Source organism: Rhinolophus sinicus, linkage group LG06 (genome assembly GCF_036562045.2).
Source record: "Rhinolophus sinicus isolate RSC01 linkage group LG06, ASM3656204v1, whole genome shotgun sequence".
NCBI lineage: Eukaryota > Metazoa > Chordata > Mammalia > Chiroptera > Rhinolophidae > Rhinolophus > Rhinolophus sinicus.
Genome location: NC_133756.1, coordinates 154,427,784 through 154,448,097, shown reverse-complemented (window position 1 = coordinate 154,448,097; position 20,314 = coordinate 154,427,784). Strand labels below are relative to the sequence as shown.

General features: G+C 48.1%; 1 protein-coding gene and 1 long non-coding RNA gene across 2 annotated transcripts in view; one reads left to right on the top strand and one right to left on the bottom strand.

Annotated features, from left to right (window-relative positions):
- Positions 1–20,314, bottom strand: part of PTPRJ (protein tyrosine phosphatase receptor type J) — a 154,914-nt gene that overhangs the window by 91,291 nt on the left and 43,309 nt on the right. The window lies entirely within an intron of this gene.
- Positions 16,788–19,967, top strand: LOC109453675 (uncharacterized). The gene is made up of 3 exons (XR_002138360.2): positions 16,788–17,095; positions 18,436–18,532; positions 19,876–19,967. It is a non-coding gene; the product is annotated as an uncharacterized LOC109453675 (long non-coding RNA).

The window sequence follows — 20,314 nt, the reverse complement described above, 5'->3', positions numbered from 1 at the left end:
TTCAGGGACAAAGCTGTCCAAGGACAAACTGGTCTTGTCAGACTTATCCCTCATCCTCAGTGCTGCTCCAGCACCTGCCCATTCCTCTCAGGTTACTTTTGTCTCCCTATCACTGGGCGTGGTATACAGTAGACAATCAACAGTTGTTGACTTCACTGCCAATAGTTGTTGACATAACAGTGGGACACAAGCATACGCGAGGCACTTTTTAAAACCACCTATGAGTTGGTGCCATTACGGTCCCCGTTGTACAGATGAAAAGACCAAGATGAAGAAAGAGTGAGGAACCTGTCCAAAGTCACGCAGCACGTAGTGTTTCCGTCAATTCTGTAAAGGCTTCAGCCCTTGCAAGGGATTCCTTTTTCTCAAACAAGTACCCAAAGGCAGGCAGCCCAGGACACTAGCAGCTGCTCGAGGCTCCTTCCTGCTCACAGCCTTCAGGACAGGACGGGCTCCTTTGTGAGAGGCGGCATAACGAGAGGTGACAGATACAAATTCTCGTGCCAGGGTCCCAGCTCTGCCACTTACTCTGGGTGAGGACCTGGGAGGGTCCCCTGTCCTTCCTCAGCCTCTGTTTCCTCATCTATCTCACGCAGAGTATTATATTACCCATCGTAAACATGTGAATAAAAGGGGCTCAGAAAGGTACTTGACACGCAATCACACTGTCCTAGTATTTATTATTGTTATTGTTACTGTTCATTAGCAGCATTACGGCTACACCTCCAGGCACAACATCCATACTCCGGTCAGAAGGACCTAGCAAAAGAGCAAACCAGTCAATCCACAGGGACAAGGCTTTCCTGGGAGCCCCACCCAGTGACAACAACGTGCAACCATTTACCAGGACAGGGACACGTGGCTGCCCCTGTGTGCTAGTGAGAGGAGGAGAAGCAAGCTTCTGGTAGGAAGGAGAGAGGGAGAGTCGGAGACTGGGAACTGAGAGGGAAACCAGCCTGTCCACCGGAGGGGGTGGAGCCAGGATGGACCCCAAGGAGCCCCAGCCCACACCTCACAGAGGAGGCTCCTTGAGGCAGTGACAGCCTCCCCCTTCTGAGGCTCCCTAAGAAGCCACTAGTCACATAGCACTCAAAGCCTGTTTGCCTCACACTATTCTGGAAACATAGGGATAAAGAAGCAAGGCAGGGCAGAAGCTTTCCTCCCCGTTAAGGAGCTGGGGACTCCCAGTCACTCAAGGAATTCAGAGCCCAGTAATACCTTTTCTGACAAATTTGTTGAGGTGGTGTTCTAATAAAAACAATCAAAAGCTTAAGCGCTTCTTCCAAACTTACTAAAATTAACAGGAGCCCCTAAAAGCTCCCTAACTTCCGACTTCTCCTTCAGTCTTGAATCTTTCCAAGTTTGTGGGTGGCTACAGCAAACGTTTGTTCTTGGAACATACTGGTTTATTTTGTTGTTTGTGTGGCAACATGAGTTTGGATCCCTTTTTTAAAAATAGCTTCTGTAAGTTATGAAAAACGGAGCTCACGGTAGCTCAATCTTTGTTTACAGTACACCACACACACTTTAGTGGAAGAGAGTTTTCATGAAGCTGCCTTCCTGGTTAGAAACAGGACTTCTCCAAACATCTTTCAAAAGATAAAAGTGCATTCAAATGCTATTTCGTTAATCCATCTCTTGAATTCTCAGTAACTCTAGGGCCCGGTCATTTTACATTTTACTAATAGAAAAAAATCTACTCCCCAGACCTAGAGAGAAAAATGAAATCAGCATATCTCCACTTTTGACCCCAAAAACAAGCTAATTTGGGGGCAAACAATCCATTTACCAGGGGCATCTTTACTTTACAACACATCCCTTCCACAGAGAAGGCTTCCCAGAACCCCTTGTCCATAACACACCCTCAAAACCACGTACAAAGCTCCTTTACAGCCTCAATCAAAACTGGGTTTGATAGTTCTGGCTGTGATTCAGGTTTGTGTTAGTGGAGGCCGAAGGTGTGAAGATTAAGGGCACAGACCCTGGGAGCCGATTTGGACTAAAGCTCAGCTTCACCACATGCCAGGTGTGTCGCCTTGTGTGACTTCTCTTTTGCTGTCTCGGGTTCCTCACCTGTAAAACGGAGGTGATGACTGTTGCTGCCTCGTCGGGTGGTTGCAAGGAAGCACCTGGGCACTGCCAAGTACATAGTGAGAGCGCTGGAAGCGCAGGCTATCCTTACTGCCCAGAGCCCCCACCCCATGACAGTGGGCAGTGTGTTTCCTGCTCTGCCCATGTGCACACGGCTGGATCTCTTGTATTTGTTGCAGGGCCATATTCTGCCCTAGAGGCTGGGGACGCATCCATCAACAAAACAGATGATGCTACATTCTAATTCGGGGAAGGGCCATGCAGTATATTGGAGGTGGTGGGAGCTATGGGTAAAGAGCGGGGCAGGGGGGAGGGTTGCTATGGTGCTGCTCTCTCAGGGGGCTGTCAAGGCAGGCCTCCCTGGAAGCTGGAGGAAGTGAGGGACAAGACCGGGCAGTACCTGGGCAGAGGGTGTTCTGAGCAGAAAGAACCGCCAATGCAAAGTCCTGGGGCAGGCGTGCGTGGCTCTGCAGAGGGGCAGAGCTGACAGTGGAAGGAGAGAGGCTGAGGGGCCAGGGTCAGACGTACAGGCCTTTGGGAGGACCCTATTCTTTCCTGCAGGGTTTGGAGCAGAAGGCCGTGATCTGACTTGTTTTTCAAAAGGCTCCTTCTGACTGCGTTGCTGAAAACAGACTAAAAAGAGACGAAAGCAGAAGTGGGGAGACCAGTGATGAGGCCCCACAATCATCCAGGAGAGAGCGCGACAGAGAGAGCAATGGCTTGGCTTGGATCCGCACAGTAACCAGGGAGGTGTGAGAAGTGGTGCGATTCTGGATCTGCTTTGAGGCTGGAGTCCACAGATTGGCAGGGGGATGGATACAGGGTCTGACAGAGGAAGCAGAGTCCAGCGGGTATGAGCAGGTGGGAGATAAAGCAACCATGTGCTGTGCTGGGATTTTGTTTGAGGGGAATATTTCTTTAAATAGTAATTGTGGCCATCATGCTTCTTTCCAACTTCTCGTTTCCAAAAAGAAAGATTTTTCCTTCAAAACTCCTGGCTTCCGCCAACCTCTCCACCCAGCTCTCCCAGGTGCAAAAGTCATTTATCTCACTTTGATGGTCCGTTCTTCCATCAGAAGCTTCACAGGGACTGCGGCTGCCACCACCACCTCACCATCCCATGTGAGGAAGCCTCTGGGTGCTCAGGGCCACCCATGACTAGGTGGGTATATCTAATATCGGATTCCTAGGAGGGAATCCACGCTTTCCCACACCTAAGCCACATCCTCCAACCAAGCCTCTAACAGTGATAAAGGGTCTTTACCTATTGTGATCTTTACCTTCTTGACTCTGTGCCTCTTTTAAATGGTCCAGACATCTGAAAAACAGGCATGCTGTTTCAACCCCAGCAATAAGCACCCCAGCCATTTAAAATGACAACTAACTTTTGTCCAGCATTCTCCAGCTCATTGGAACCTCATAATAACCCCCCCTCACATAGTCAGATAATCAGCAAACTATTCCTAAGCACCTCTTACAAAGCACTCACAATTAAGCACCACATGAGGCAATGAAGAGTTGGGGTGGGAGGGAGGGCTTATCATGGAAACCATTTTACAGTTAAGAAAGCAACTCAGAGAGAGAGAGGGTGGGAGGGAGGAAGGGGAGGGGGGGAGAGAGAGAGAGAGAGGAGGCAACTCAGAGAGTTAAGTACTTTGCAATAGGCCACACAGTCAGGAGATGATATACCACTCAGGTCTTCTGATTCTAAAGTCCATACTCTTTTCATATTTTTGGGCTGTGTGACTTTGGGCAAATTACTTAACATCTCTGTGCCTGAGTTTTATCATCTATAAAACAGATTATGACAGCATCTACCTTGTTGGTTTATCGTGAAGACTAAATGAGTTAACTGGTGTCCTTGGAAGAACTGACACATAGTAAGCACTCAATAACTGTCATTCTCACCACTATCATTATAACTATTATTACCACACCAAGCTGCCTCTCTAGTAATTAGGATAATAACTGCCATTACTCCGTGCCAAGAATTGTACACTAAGTGCTTTACGCAATAACTCACTGAAACCTTACAACAATCTGCGAGTTTTGTCCCCGTTTCACACTCCGGAATCTGAAGCGCAGAGCTCACCCAACTGCTAAGTGTCAAGGTCAGAAACCGCACCCAGGTCTCACAAGTTACTTGCCAGAAATATATGGACTACATAAAATAAAGCGACAAGTGTGCTTCTTACTTCCAAACAAATGTTTAAAATACACGCAGATACACAAGACTCCTTTTGAAGCACCTTAGCCCAAAACTACAAAAGGAAAAAAAGCTCCACAATTCTTGTTAACTTCATCCACAGTGTGTGTGATACTAATCACCCCAGCCCACATCCTATACCCGCCACAACCTAAAAACCCACTTCCTCCCCAGAACACATCCCGGGGAGCAAAAGTCAACATCCAGCTCCAGCTTCTCCGAGAACACCTTGTATAATAACCCATGCGTGCCAGCAAGTAACCGAGCTGGAAAAACATTCTCCCAATGCCTGGAAAGGGATCAGAGTACCTTGGACTGAAATGCTTCGCGTCTTCAACGCTACTTATTATTCCCAGCACTAGCTGAGCTGAGCCAAGCAAGCTAGCGGCGTCCTGTTGGATCCTGAGATCAGTGTCACGGACCTGAGACAAGCTGGCCCCAGTGGCCTTTTCTGCACCTGACTTCAGGGACCCACATTCATCACCCGACCCTGAGGCCTGCAGTGGAATGGGACCCTCATGCCCACAGGCAGAAGGGGCACCTGTCAGCAAGCCTTGGAAGCTAACCTGCCCGGAAGTATGGAGCCTAGGGGCCCCACATAGGATCTGGGCTCGTGGTGGCACTGTTCTTCACATGTCAGTCACGAGAGCAGCCCTCCAGCCTCCCAAGGCCAGAAATCATCAGAAACATTCTAGAGAGGATGTGACTGTCACACTGGGGGGAGGAGGAGGGGGAGGGAACAGAGGCCAAGAAAGAAAAGCAAGAGGTTGACTATGTGTTAACCCCAGAGACTCAGCAGGAGGTTTGGGGCCCCTCCGGCTCCAAGAATCACTCTTGTATCAAAAGCTCCATGCTCGCAGGCGATTGGCCAGGCAAAAAAACGCAGTCCACAGTCCACTGCCACCAAAAGAATCCACGATCCATAAAAGGCAAGTCCTGACCACTCTGGGGGTGTATCTGTAGAGTGCCCACTAGTTCCAGGCACCATGCTAGGGGCTTTCTAAAAGAGCCTGTTTCCCATAAAAATATAATTTCCTGCTTCTCTTGGAGAACAAAATCAGAAGATGGAGGAACACTGGGCCACATTCTCGCATGACAACAAGGGCTGGGGCTGAGAAGTGGCCTCCCTCTGGGGGGCCTGACCCCTCCAACTCAACACCAGTGCCCTCAGCCCATTTCCCTGCTTTATGTGGCTGCCAGGTCCTGTACAAAGGTAAAGGGCTGTGAGATGGGACAGCTGCTCAGCCGCCACTCGTTTCTACAACTCTGCCAAGTCTTGACTACACTGTAAGATTTTGGTGCCACTTCCCTGTTGGGCGGGTGGAAGGGTGCCATACACATGAAGGCCATTTCACAGATGACAGGAATGTGACACCAGCCCTTCTGGGCGAGCATGCACGATACTCCACCAGGCTCTCCTCAGGGCCGAGTCCATTTGTCCCACCCTTTAAAACTTTTATTTATTTAAGTGTGTTTTTCCAGGTCCCATCAGCACCAAGTCAAGTAGTTGTTTCAATCTTCTGGTGGAGGGCGCAGCTCACAGAAGCCCGTGTGGGGATCGAACCGCCAACCTTGCTGTTAAGAGCACCGCGCTCTAACCAACTGAGCTAACCGGCCGCCCCATCCCACCCTTTAAGATCTGTGCTCCCCAATGATTCAGTCATATCCCCACCCCCAGAAGTCTCAATAAAGAAACGCAGACACAGCAGATCTCCAGCCTGGTCTGGCCTCCGAGGCACCTCCCCCACTGGGAGGGCACAAGCCTGTGCCATGCAGGACGGAGGTACCTGGGGGGGCCTCATGAGCACAGCTCTGGCACTGTCCCAAGGGCTGGAATAGTGAGCACATCCATTTGAGGCTGGAGCCAGGGGGGAGTGAGGCCACCCATAGGCTCCAAAGATGTCAGCAGCTCCTGAAGTCCTGACAGGGAAAAGATTATGATTTATGAGAGAGAGGCAAGTGCCTGCCCCAAGGGAACCATACTGCCACATTTCAAGAACCTGAAAATCGTCTGCCTCTGCTCCCAGGACATACTCACAGTAGAATCATGACTCCACTGCGTCATAAACAAAGAATAATCATTCAGCCAAGTGTCACTCCAGCCTTGTTATCTCATGTCTTTCTAAACTCAGGCCTGCCCTGATAGGATCCAGGGGCAAACCTAAGGCAATCCTAGACCCTAAGGAGAGAGCACAGGCCAGAACCCTGCCTTCAAGAAGCAGGCACTTCGCTAAGTACCAGCCTCATCACTGTTGCTATCAGCTCACCAAGCGCTCACTGCATCTCAGCTTGGATGGCAGACATGTCACTCTCATTACCACATTCTGATGTGACTATCAGCTGCCTCTTTAACAGTGGGAAAACTGAGGCTTGCCAAAGTTAAGGTAACTTGCTCAAAGTCAGGGAGGAAACTAGGATTCAACCCCAGGAAGGCTGACTCCTGAACCCATGCTGGAAATGCCAGAGAAGAATCATTTCTCCATTTTCAGATGAGGAGGCTGAGCCTCAAAAAGATCATGTAATTTGTCCAAGATGATAAAACTAGGAAAAGGTCTCTCTCCCAAGCCCACTTTCTTCCACTTCCTCCCAGCTACCTCCCCAAAGCCTGTGTTTCCTCACCATCTCCACCTGCAGCAGGGCTCCTCAATGTCTGCACTGCTGGTACCTGGGGCAGGAGAATCCACTGTTGTCGGGGGCTGTCCTTTGCGCTGTGGGGTTCTTATCAGCATCCCTGGCCTCTATGTATTAAATGCCAATAGCACCCTTTCATCTGCCCCTCAGTCATGGCATCAAAAATGTCTCCTGATATTGCCAACTGTCCCATGGGGAGTAGGGGGGACGCCAAATCGCCCCCAGTTGTGAACCACATAGCATACCAAGGGTGGGGCCCAGGACCGTGAGGCAGGAGAGGTGCAAACTGGCAGAGGGGCCTGCCCTTAAGTCCCAGCCGGGCACACGCCTGGTGGCCCCCTTCAGAAGACAGGAATGATCCTGCATCTCCCTCACAGGGCTGACATGAAGAGTACGTGAGACTAGTTATGCAAAGCAGCTAGGTCAGTGGTGGCTCAGCCAGGGCTCACTGCTCTTAGTTGTTGCTGGCCTCATGATTCTGGCCATCCAAATGACAGCCACCTCACAGTGACCTGGAACACCTCTCTAAAAACCAGGAACAGGCTCTTCCACATTTACAGATAAACACAGTCACCAGAAACACCATTTACCTCAAGCCACGGGAGAGGGGAAAATATGATCAAGTGACTTCCTCTAAAGGGAGGGAGGGGAAGGCGGAGGGGAGGGAGAGAACAGAGGGAGGAGGGGGGAAGGGAAGGGAAGGGGAAGGAGAGAGAGAGAGAGAGAGAAAGAGGGAGGGAGGGAGGGAGGGAGGGAGGGAGGGAGGAAGGAAGGAAGGAAGGAAGGAAGGAAGGAAGGAAGGAAGGAAGGAAGAGAGAAAAGAGAAAGACCACAAGCAGCTTGGTTGGCCTGGAAGTCAAATGTAAGAATCTTCCAGCTCGAGCCTGAATCCCAATGGCCCATCACATAACCTTGATGCTGAGTCAGTGTGCACACACTCGCATACAGTCACATGCACACACACACATGCTCCCACACAAACGTCCCAAGCATAAAAACAGTACTGCAGTGACAGCCCTTTATGATACTGAAAATCAGAAACAACTAAATGATCAACAGTAGAACAATCAAATATGTTACAGTGGACACTGGAATATTATGCAGGTAACAAGTGGTGCTTTAAAAGAACAATTACCAACATGAGACTGTCCTCACAATAAGACACTAAGTAAGACAGACAAGACACAAAAATTCTATGTGCAATATGATTAGTTTTATAACACGTATTCTGGGGGAGAAAGTCATAAGGAAATATAGTAAAACGTTAACAATGTTGATCTCTAGATAGACTAAGGAATTTTCATTTCTTCTTTATACTTCCCTTCGTTTCCCTGTTTTCTATCTACAATGACCATCAGAGGTGGGACAGCCTGGTGGTGAGCGCAGGTTGGAATCCCAGCTCTACACTCACCTGCTTTGTGACCCTGGGCTGGGTGTTTAACTTCTCCCAGCTAAAAACACTACTAATAATAACAGAGATGACTCTGAATGGTAGCTATTATTATTACTTTTATTATTGGGGGAGGGAGTTAAGTCCTAGGAATAGAAATAGATACTATGGAATAAAAAGACGTTATCAATTCACTAGTGTCACCCCTGAAGGAGCTCTGTTACTACGTCAAGGAGACAGAAACGTTCCCCAGGCACTTTTGCAAAACTGCTGTTGAGTTACCAAGACTGACAAGTACACCACTTCCTGAAAACCAGGCATGCTCATGAGATGTACTGAACATAACACCACTAGTACATCCCCCCAGCGATGCCTATGGAAAGCGGCACACCACACCTCAGCTTACACATGTTGCTGAAAACATTCGTGTAAAGGGACTTTGCAAACTGAACCCTGTTTACGACATAACAGGAGGGAGCTCTGTTTCACCGTATCCAAGAAATGAAGTTATAATCTGATTGTATCATCTAGGAAAGAAAAAAAAGTTCCCCAATTTTACTGCTCTATTTGAGGTTTTTAAAAAATTGGATTTTCTCACTACAAGGCATCTTGGCACGTGACGTGCTCTAATGTTTAACTCTCCAAATAAATGCTCAGAGGTTCCAATACAGCCTCGCACATAGTAAGCACTTCCGCACTCTGAGATATGAACGTATGAACAAACAGGAACCGTACATTGAGGAAAAGAAGTCACATCTGTCACAACATGACACGTTTACCAGCAATGTATTTGGGTTTGTGTACACACACCACAAAACATGCATTTCTGAAAGCATTTCTGAAACCACGTGACGGGAAAGGCTATGAAACCTGTAAAGCGGGTTCACCAGGGGAGGGGCATTACAGAAAACGCAGGAATGTTCTACTCCTTATTCTCCACATGTCAGGAGGCTCAAAGGAGGCCCTTCTCATTTTCACCTGGTTCTTTTCAACATAAAGTGCTTTTAACCACAACACTTCAATAAATCTAAGACTAAATTTTTCCCCACAAGTTTCCAGTGCATGAAGACAAAATATTTTAAGGGGGCTCCGTAATGGGGCCTCCAAGAAGCACAGTGTGATTTAAATTTCATCGTGAAAGGTTATGCCCACATAAAGCCCATTGTCTGTCTGTCTTCCCACACAGGGGCTGTAATGTAGTTAAAGCAGCAGTTTCAGGTTTTCTAAAACAGTCCCAATTTTAAATGGTCGACCTCTCTCCGCCTCCATACACTGTACGTCCTGGTTTGGAGTTTGACATGGTTGCCATAACTTAGCGGTTCTCAGTTAGCTGTAATTTTGTCCCCTCAGGGGACACTTGGCAACGTCCAGAGACATTTCTGGCGGTCACAACTGGGCAAGAGGGGGTAGGTGTGCTGCTGCAATCTAGCGGGTAGAAGTCAGAGGGGCTGCCACAACCTAAATGCACAAGACAGCTCCCATAGCCACCGTAACTGGAAAGCTGAAGAGGAGAACGCTGAGGGAGCCTTCAAACAAAACTCCCACCTCAGGACTGTAAGTGAAGGCTGATTCCAAAGCAGAACTGTGCTCCTCTGGAGAGGCCCAGTCCTCCATTGTCAGCTGCGTGAGTCTAGATTTACTAGTCTAGTGATTCTAGTCTAGTGATTCTAGTGAGTCTAGTCTAGTGATTTACTCTATCCAAGCCTCTATTTCTTCAGCTCTAAAGTGGGAACAATAAAAATGCCTGCCTCCCAAGGTGTGGGTGAAAACCATGTGCGGTTATGTACATAAAGGGTTCAGAGCGCTCCAGTGTCTTGCACTAATGCAAACACAAAACACACAAGAGACTAACCAGCACAGTGAGACAGCTGGACCCTCCCAGCCGTCACTGCCATAACCTGTGGAGCAGCTGGCCTGAGGAAGCGTGGGGCAGGGCCACGTGGGAAGCTGAGATCTGGAGCAGGTCAGGATTCTCTGAGAAGAGACACCAACACCCAAGCAGAGTTTCTTGGGGCCACCTGTACCCTCAAGATGTCCTGGGGGGGAGGGGGCAATGACATACCGAGCAAAGGCAGGGAGGAGGGGGGCCCAGGGGCCAGACCACTTCCGGGCCAGCATTTGGCATAGGGCAGACACTATCAGAGAAAAGCACTAGTCAGAGTTCTTATACAGACCCCAAAGGAAAGACAGCAGACCAAGCCACAATTTGTCCTAGAATTAATGTGACAACCACAACTGAGAAGACAGTGTTCAGGGGCCTCTCAGACAGGCCCACTCACTGCAAGGCATCTCTCAAGAAAAACATTAATGACCACAACCAAATAAAGTTAGTCAGAATCAACGAGGGAGGTTCAGAGCCCCACAAAAGCCCCCAAAGGGGTGCAGACTGCATGTGCAGCGAAACTTCTGTTTTTAAAGAGAACTACCAAGGCATCTGTCCCAAGGCCACGTCACCCTCCCCAATCCCATGTCACAATCACGCTCACGTGTGGTGGGAGTTCATCAGTGGCTTCACTTGGAATTTCCACACTTCTGTTTTCTAAAAGTCTGAGCAGCATTTAAAAATGAATATGGGTTAATGTTGGCAACAAATGTGAGGGCTTTATTTTAAGAGCCTTCTACCCCAATCCTAACGGGAACACAATGGGGAGACATCGTGCCAAGCCCCTGTTTTCAGACACCCATGTTCCTGAGTCCAGGTTACAAGATGAGACACATGGCTTCACCTTATTAGCAACTTTAAATTTTTTAAATTGTTAGAGAGTTCACCAAATTTTAACAGACTGACAGATCATTCTTCTACCAAATGCTTCCCTTTTTTTATTTTTATGAAAACACGTTATTCACAGGCAGCCAGCATAGGGTGATAGAAGTTAACCTAGAGTCTGTTCAAATTCCAGCTCATCTACTGTGCAACCTTGGACAAGTTACCCTGCCTCTCTGAGCCTAGGTTTGCACATATGTAAACTGTGCTAATAATCCACATTGGGGGAGGGGGAGCACACAGAGGGAGAAGGTTGGTAACAAGGTATATATAGTATGAGGCATTTGAGTAAAATGGACTAAACCCTAACGCTCTCCCCCAGCCCTCAATTCCTGGCTCACCACTTCCCACCACAGACACCTTAACAAGGGGTCCCCAGCCCCAGACTCTCAGCTCTATGAAAACAGGGGGTCTGCTTATTCAAGGCCACTTATTCAAGGCAGAGTTCAGGATGGGACCCAGCACACAGCAGGTGCTCAAAAACTACTTGTTGAGGGGTGGCCAGATGGCTCAGTTGGTTACAGCACAAGCTCTGAACAACAGGGTTGCCGGTTCGATTCCCACATGGGCCAGTGAGCTGTACCCTCCATAACTACCGTGTTTCCCCAAAAATAAGACCTAGCCGCACAATCATTATATAATATAATACCGGGTCTTATATTAATTTTTGCTCCAAAAGAGGCATTAGAGCTGAATGTCCGGCTAGGTCTTATTTTCAGGGAAACAGGGTAGATTGAAGACAACGAGCTGCCGCTGAGCTGCCGCTGAGCTGCCGCTGAGCTGCCGCTGAGCTGCCGCTGAGCTGCCGCTGAGCTGCCAGCGGGGCGGCCAGATGGCTCAGTTGGTTAGAGTGGGAGCTCTCAACCACAAGGTTGCCAGTTCAATTCCCGCATGGGATGGTGGGCTGCACCCTCTGCAACTAAAGATTGAAAACGGCAACTGGACTTGGAGCTGAGCTGTGCCCTCCACAACTAGATTGAAGGACAATGACTTGGAACTGATGGGCCCTGGAGAAACACACTGTTCCCCAATATTCCCCAATAAAAGTAAAAAAAAAAAAAAAAAAGCTACTTGTAGAATGAAGAGCTAAATGAAAGTAACCGTGAGCAAAGGCTTTAGGTCTCCATTTCCACCGTCTGTATAAGATAGAGACATTATCCCCCTGCATGATCGTGAAGATGAAATGAGCTTATGAGAAGGTGCCCTGTGCAGGGCCTCCACATAAGGTGCCTATTAAGTCACAATCCACCCCTCGTTCAGCTCAAATGAGATCGCAGACGGAACTAGGCTTTAAAACGGTCACCTACTATATGCACATATCAGGTGGCATTTTCATTTTCTCCTCCATTCACAGGCACACATGTAGAACCGGGCTTGTAAGTACCAGGTGGCCAGCCCCCCGCCCCTGGGGGTTGGCAGGGCAGGGTGTGGCCTACAGAACTCAGACCACATGGCCATGCAACCTGGACCACAACTACCACTCAGACCCACAGAAGGTCTGAGAAGCTGGCTCCACATTCAAACACTTCACCGGGTTTCCCTCCACATGTTTCCCCCCCCGGCAGACAGGAGGAGTTCAAAACACAAAGTAGGCAGAGACAAAGGAGGCAGAGGGAAGAGAAGAAAACCAAACTCTCCAAAGAAAAGTCCTGGAGATCCTACCTGAGAGCTGTTAAGAAGCTTGGAGAGCAAACAGTCCCAAGTGTTAACGTGGATGGAGACACTCACTCCCACTATCATTTGCACCAAAGGTTCTCCCACTCAGCTCCACGTGGCACAAATCTGAGACTTCAATCTCAAGAGGTCCAAGGCCACCCATGGGGCAAAAGCGAATAGTGCAGAGAAAACCCTGCAATGAAGGTACAGGTCCAGCTTCATGCCCCACGCGACTGCTGCTCACCGGGAGGCCCCAGGCAGCTCCCGAAACCTCTCAGGGACTCACTCCCCCAAAATGTCAAAATAAAGAGGTTATAAGAACACTCTTCCAGATGAAAGGGGGTCTATCTGCATCAGAAGTAACCTACAATATCCAGATCTTAAGTTCATGTACTGAACCTGTAAATTATCTCTTTCTCCTAACAGACAATCCCAAATCCTGTAATTGGTGGGGAAAAAGAAAAGTTGGATGGGTATCTCAAGGGTGCTGCTCAGACACCTCCCCACTCTCGGGGTAAGAAGTGTTATGCAGGGAGGAAAGAAGAGGGGATCACAAAAGGAAAGGGAAAATTCTGGATAGTGTTGACCAAGATCATCACCCACACCTAAGAAATGCCTCCATGTTCTCAGCCACTGAGAACCCATTATGTTAGGCCATGTTAGGGACTAGGGACACTGCAGAGAAACGACCCACCCCCAAAGTATCTATTCTGTTTTTGGTCACTGCTACGTCCGGCTGGCTCTTCCCTTCCCTGTAGCTGTGGTCACCAAAGGACTGATTTGGCCGGTGTCCTTACCCTGGTTTTAACAGGGTCCTGGAAGTACTACCAGAGTGGGGAGAGTAGCTGAGTCCCAACTACCTTCTGATCTTACACAGGTCTCCGTGTTCTCTCGTTTGAAATGAGGAAGAGACTACCTGACCTGACTGACTGACCTGACACCTTCTGAGAACTGAAATCCACTTGGTGCTTATAAAAGCGTTATGCAAATGAGTCATTCCTTTGTCCAAAGTCACTAGCCAAGCCCACCAACTCTGGAGATCGCTTAGAGTCATGCTGAAAATCACATGCAACCATCCCAGCCCCAGGCTGGTCCTTGCTGAGCCAATGCCTCTTAGGCCCCCACCAGCAGTCAGGCCTGACCTCAGAGCAGCTGTGAATCTGCCCAACTACACAGCAGCCCTCACCAGAGATCGCATCTCCCACCCCCCAGGTGGGACCTACTGAGGAAGTCAACCCTCTGTCCAGCTGGGCAAGGAACCAGTTCAACCTCACCCAAGCAAGAAGCATATATGCCTCAAAATAAACACAAGTGAAAAGCACAAGCGTGGACCTCTCCATCCCAGAGGAGGCTGGGTGGGCCGAGGCCCATGCCTCCCACGGCCCCAGATTCTGCCTTTCCCACCTGACCAGTGCCCCCCGTAGAACAGAAACCCAGCCCTGGGGAGCCCTCTGAGCAAACTGATCTCCTAGTTCTGGAACTTTCCAGAGCATTAAGGCAATGGGGAAGGGGTAAGCTTCAGGGAGGGGAGAGGGGCTGCACTATGGCCCTTCTGAATATGTCAAAGGTTTCTCCCACCTGCCCACCAGCATGGATCAAAGCCACTCATTAGCTGTGAGATACTGAGTATACACCCTCTCTAAGCCTCCACTTCCTCAACCCATACCGTGTTTCCCCAAAAATAAGACCTACCCTGAAAATAAGCCCCAGTTAAGATCGTCAGCCAGACGGATGCATTTAATACGTTATGACGATGTTCCAGAAGAAGATGACATGACTGTAATTGAATAAATGTAGATTGTTGTACATGAAAAAAACAAGACATTCCCTGAAAATAAGCCCTAATGGAGCAAAAATTAATATAAGACCTGGTCTTATTTTCGGGGAAACACGGTAGGATGGTTAATTAAGCAATTAAGCGAGGTGCTGGCGAGGAACACTCCGTGAGGACAGCTTAAGTCACCTTGAGATGAGCTCCCACCCCCACGGATCCCCAGGTCCACTTCACGGCCCTTGCCAATTATGAAATCTCTCTCTTAGTGGGGGGTGGGGGAGATTGTGAGGGAAAAAACTCAAGAGAGGAAAAATAAACAAGAATTATTCAACCATTTCCTTCCCTATTCTGCTTTGACCCTTCACAAGGTCATACAGGTGGCACTTGTTTTAGTCAACTGAGCACTGAACTTTTTCTAGAGACAAGAAACTGCTTCTTTTCTTGCACTCACTCGTCGATCTTCGGCTCCCACAGTCCTCTAGCCAAGAGGTGATCTCTCCGGGGCTCTACCTAAGTCTTCCTGGTCTGAGGGGAGTGGTTCTGTTCTTCTGGAAAAGAAAAATACCTCAGACCAAACTTGACCCTATTTATGAATTCATTGGGCTAGAAGAGAAGGTTCCACACAAAAGGGAGCTGATCAAAGGCTGTGAAGACCACAGTCTGCACTCACACCAAGTTCCAGAAGACCTCCCAGATCAATGCCCACTCTGAAGGGGTTCATTCTCTTTCATAAGGCAGTCTACCAGCTGCATTTTTATAAGACTTTTCATATGGACAGATTTACAAATAATAAGAAATCCTTTTATCAGACCTTGAACCTGATTCAAAGGAAATACTGGAAAAAATCAGTTCTGTATGATGTCTCTTTGGGTCCCATGTTTCAGGAAGCCCTGTTCCACTCTATGCAGCAGGCTTCTCCTACTCAATCGATCAATCTTCTTCTCTGTCTTTCTCCCCCACACCCCACACACACCCAACAGACACAAGACAGTCAGAGCCCAGGGCCATAGATTTGTTCTTATAAACGTCTGTAGTGTTCTGAACTGCTGTCCTCTGATTCTGAACCCCCCCCCCCTGCTTCCAGCCCACAGCACTGTTTAGACTTGGGAGAAAGGGGGACAGGAAGAAATTTCCGATCATTAGCAGAACATTAATTTCTAGTACATGTGCTAAGATGAATCATGTAATTCAACACATACTTTCTCAACCTCAGGGACAGAAGGAAAAGAGAAAGGGAAAAGACATGCTTTTTTGGCCACACAGGAGCACCAGAAAATCTTTACCTGGATTGCCCCACAATGAAAAAGCCTATTGGTTCAAACATTAAGAAAATATACCACGTGCTGGCCCCAGTGGAGCAACAATTCAGGACACAGAGTGTTCTATTCATGGGGAAAACATAAGAGAGATGTTTTCTTTGACTATTCAGAGCCTCGGTCATGTCCTACTGGGCAAATAAAATTCATATGACCAAGAAGACACTGAAGAGACCCCTTATACATAACTCCGCCTCTCTGCAATGCCCCTAGGCAGCCCTGTGCTTCTCACAAAAGGTGAACGCAGTCTAACAGCGATAGTAGATTCTGAATTATTCAAAGAGATAGATGGTATCTTTATTGATTCAGTAAACAAGTCCAACTTGGCCTTCACATAAATATAAACTACTTGAGAAGGAAAATGCTTTCTTCTCCTCTCTTCTCTTCTCTTCTCCTCCCCTCCCCTCCCCTCTTCCCTCTCTCTCCCCTCCCCTCGCCTCGACTCAGGAATTTGGCAACTGGCAACCAATCAGGGCCCAACCACCTAAAATTCTATTTGAAATATTGTCATAATATTTCCCTGAGTCTCAGTGGTGCTGCCTTTCAGCTTTAAATCCAGAAAGTAACTTGAAATGCTCAGAAGCCCCGGTTTATTCTGGAGCAAAGACTTCTCACCTGAGAAACAGAGCCCGAGACCTGAGAAACAGCACCCCTGACCTGAGAAACAGCGCCCCAGGCTCTTCCTTTTTGTGAGGGCGTTAGTAATAACACTGTGTACATGGGAATCCTATGAGGACAACAATAAACTATGTAAAGCACACAGAATGCACATAGTAGGTATTTGATAAGTGGTAGTATGCATTGTCACTGTTATGCAAACCTGGGAATGCTCAAGGAACAAGAAATGCTCAGGTTTTCTACCTCCCTGCATGTTCACAGGAAATAAACCCACGTGACTAACCCTTCATTCAATAGTCCCTGAGCTCCTCCTGTGTGCCAGCACTGAGTTGGGAGACACAGAGAGGAGACACAGAGACAAAGACAGCAAGATGTGAATGGTCTAGTCGAGGGAGAAACAGAGAAACAGAACAGAGCACATTGAGCTGAGTGACACTCAGCAGAAGGGACCTGTGATGGATTTGACTGGGCACAGATTTCCAGAAAGCAGCCAACAGGGATCAGCCAGGTGTCAGAGAAGAGTGACCTGCACAGAGGGTGCAGCCAGCCAGGAAGGCCTGAGAAGTGAGAGAAAAGCACCCAACTGCAGGAACATGGAGTTTGCCGTGGCTGGAGCCGACGTAGGTGAAGGACAGAAGATACGAACCTGGTGAGAACTGCCAACGGGCCCATCACCCCGAGGTTGCCAGGGGGCCAAAGAAGGGTTTTTAGCAGTACAATGACATGATCAGATCTGCATTTTGGAAACTTCTCTCCTGTTGGTGGGAGCAGTAGGGAAACTAAATTTGTGGAGGGCGCAAAAAAGTAAAGATGAACAAAACATATGGAACCACTGTCAAAGTTGTGTACATAAGGAGACTATCCAAATTTTGACTCTGGGGAAAGAATGTCTTTTATTCCCTGTAAATGTTTCATCTCCTTGATGAAACTAGGCGTGCACACTCGTGCACACACCAGCACACAGCATCTTGGGGGGAGGGGTCGTAATAGAGTTCTTGATGCTTTGTTGCATCGCAAATCCTGGGCTACCTGGAAACTTCTGTAAGAAGCAACACCGACCTGCAGTTTGTCTCCAAAGAAAACAGCCCGTACTGCAACCATGATAGGACGACCCATCTTGTCTTCAAGGAGATGAATCAACCAGAAAGACACGTACACAAACGATTTTAATACCAGATAGGAAACCGTGCCATACGGCAAGTTCAGAGAGCAGCTGTAAGGGTACAGGAGGCCAAGGGGCCGATTGTACAGAGTTATGTATAAAGATAAAGCAAAGAAAAAGGATCCGACTGAGCCTTGCAAAAGGGGTTGGGCTTAGCCATGTGGAGATAAGGGGACGAGCACTCCAGGTAGAGACAATGGTAACCGCAGACTCACAGGGGCCAGAAACAGCAGGAAATGGAAAGGGGACAGCAGGTATGGAGGCCCTCCCGCAGGGCTTGAAAGGTAGGAATCTAGACTTAGGGCAGTGTCGGCCACATGCTGCTTCTTCCACAGGCTACCAACAGGTGTCCTGTGGAACAAACTGGCTTCCACAGAATTATACAGGCTTCCTGACCCCAGCGTGTGTCTGAGCTTTCAGGAGCTTTAAGGGCTTTGGGAATGTCCTTAGAAGGAAGATTTTTCCCCAGCTTGTTTGACCAAAGAGCCCTCCCCCGCCGCCACCCACCCATTCTCTCCCGGTTCTGAGAGAACGCACAGTTTGGAAGACTACTGTGCTGATCAGGCCTCTGCTTCAGAAAGTCTATGTTGTATATTATAAATGTAGAAAATACACTCCTATATACTGACCCCAGCTGATAACATGTTTCCGAATACAAATTTGAGGCACCTGCAAAGAGGTCTGAAGTAGGCAGATTAAATTAGCACATTCAGTATGATCTCCAAACTGTATCTTATTCTTTCAAATGCAATTTTGTTGACAATGTGCTGTTCTTTTCCATGTGATACTTGCATGGGCTGTGTATGACCACCTGTGCTCATTCCCAGTCAAGGAGAGGGCTCACCAGGGCGGCTCCAAGGATGGTTCACCATCGTCAAATTTAAAACAGAAGACAAAGAAAAAACAATTCCAGAGACCCCCCAGGTAAGCAGCCCTTCCCTCATGGAGAGCAGTATGTGGCTGGTTTTTCTAGAACTCTAGAGCTCTGACAGGTGAAGGACAGGAGAACCAGTGACAGTAGACGGGACAGTAGATCTCAAGGCAGAGAGATCTGGGTTTAAATCCTTCCTCTACTTTTAAGTTCACACTTTCAGTAAAGTCATTTCTAAGAACCTGTCTTAGCCTAATTGCCAATATAATGTGACATATAATAACAACAAAAAAATTCAACCCAAACGTCCAAAAATGGTGAAATGGTTAAATAAGTAATGACACATCTATATGATAACCTATGAGGCCACCACTAAAAATCACTTTTCAAAGATGTTTTTTATCATAATTATACCCACAGCCCAAAGAAGGGGGGAATGTGGCTTTAGACCCGATACGGGTGACATAAAATTTACAGCCAAAAGAATGAGCGAAAGGAATGCAGGAAGTATACAATCAGAAATGGCTCAAAAAGAGCTAAGCTCTTCCATTAAAACAAGGCAGCGCAGTCAGTGGCATGAAACCCAAGAGGGCCTGCCTCAGCCCTCAGACAGATTCCCTTGGACGCTGTGTCAGGAATGCCAAGAAGGAGCAGAACAGAGAGAGATTCTTCTATCTGTTTCAGCTGAGATGTAGGTCAGTGTGTCATTTCTTCAAAAGGTGAGTCAGGATCAGAGCAGCCGATAATTCAAAGGCAGGAGAGACAAGGGCTAAATTAAAGAAGCTTCTCTAGAGTCCGGCATCCCGCTTCCCGGCCCCTCCCTGCACCAAGACTTCAATCTTCATGCTATTTTCCCCCCCAGCTACTGACGAAGAAGAATGCACTATTAAGTAGACCCTCTCTCCCCCTCTCCGACTATCCTATAAATTGGTCCTGTGTTTCCCAACCCCAAAAGGGGTAGTAACTCATGCAAAGCAAAATGCCAGCACGTACAAATTTAGAACATGGGTTAAACAATACTCTGATCAAACCCTCATCCACAACCCTGAAGAGACAGAGGGGGAGCAAGCCAGAGCCCAGCTCTCCCTACAACTTAATTCTATGCTCTAATTCAGAGCAGTATAATTAACCCCGAGTTTCACTGCTAACACTGAACTTTTTCAGCCTGATGAGAATATCATTTAGTATCCTGCCACCGCCAATAATAGCAATATGACACAATGGCGCCTATTGAGGCTCTAATCAGGGCACATAGTCATTTACATAGAACATTTTCTGTGACTCTCTGTAACACAACGCCACAAAGACTCAATTGAGACACAAGTCTCCCTTTCCCATAAACTAAAAAAGAAAAGAGGAAAAAAAGGAAAGAAAGAAACCACAATTTCCTTTACAGGACAGCACAGATGGTCCCCACCCTTCCCGAGGGTTCTCCAGGCCCAGGCACTTCACTGGAGACTGCTCGGCCCGATGCTGACCGGAAACGAGCCGCTCACACATGGCCGTGTGTGTGCACTGGCCTAATCTCTTCACACAGGAAAAGGGGACCTGTGACGCTTTAGGAAAACCCTAGGCTTAACAAAATGGAGTGCGGGTTGTGGAAGCTAGCAGCTTTCAAAGCCAAGATCCAACTTCGCTGGCCTCCGTGGAGTGGCTGACGTGGCCTCAGTCAGGCCTGGGAAAACATGGGTCATTGTCCCATCCTGTGGCCCAACTGGTGCCATGGGTCACAAAGTGAGTCTGAAAGGAGGTAACCAGGTGCCAGGAATCACCAGGGAAGAAGAGTGTTCCGGCCTTGCAGGAGGCCCCTATGCTGAGAAAACAGCAGGATGGGG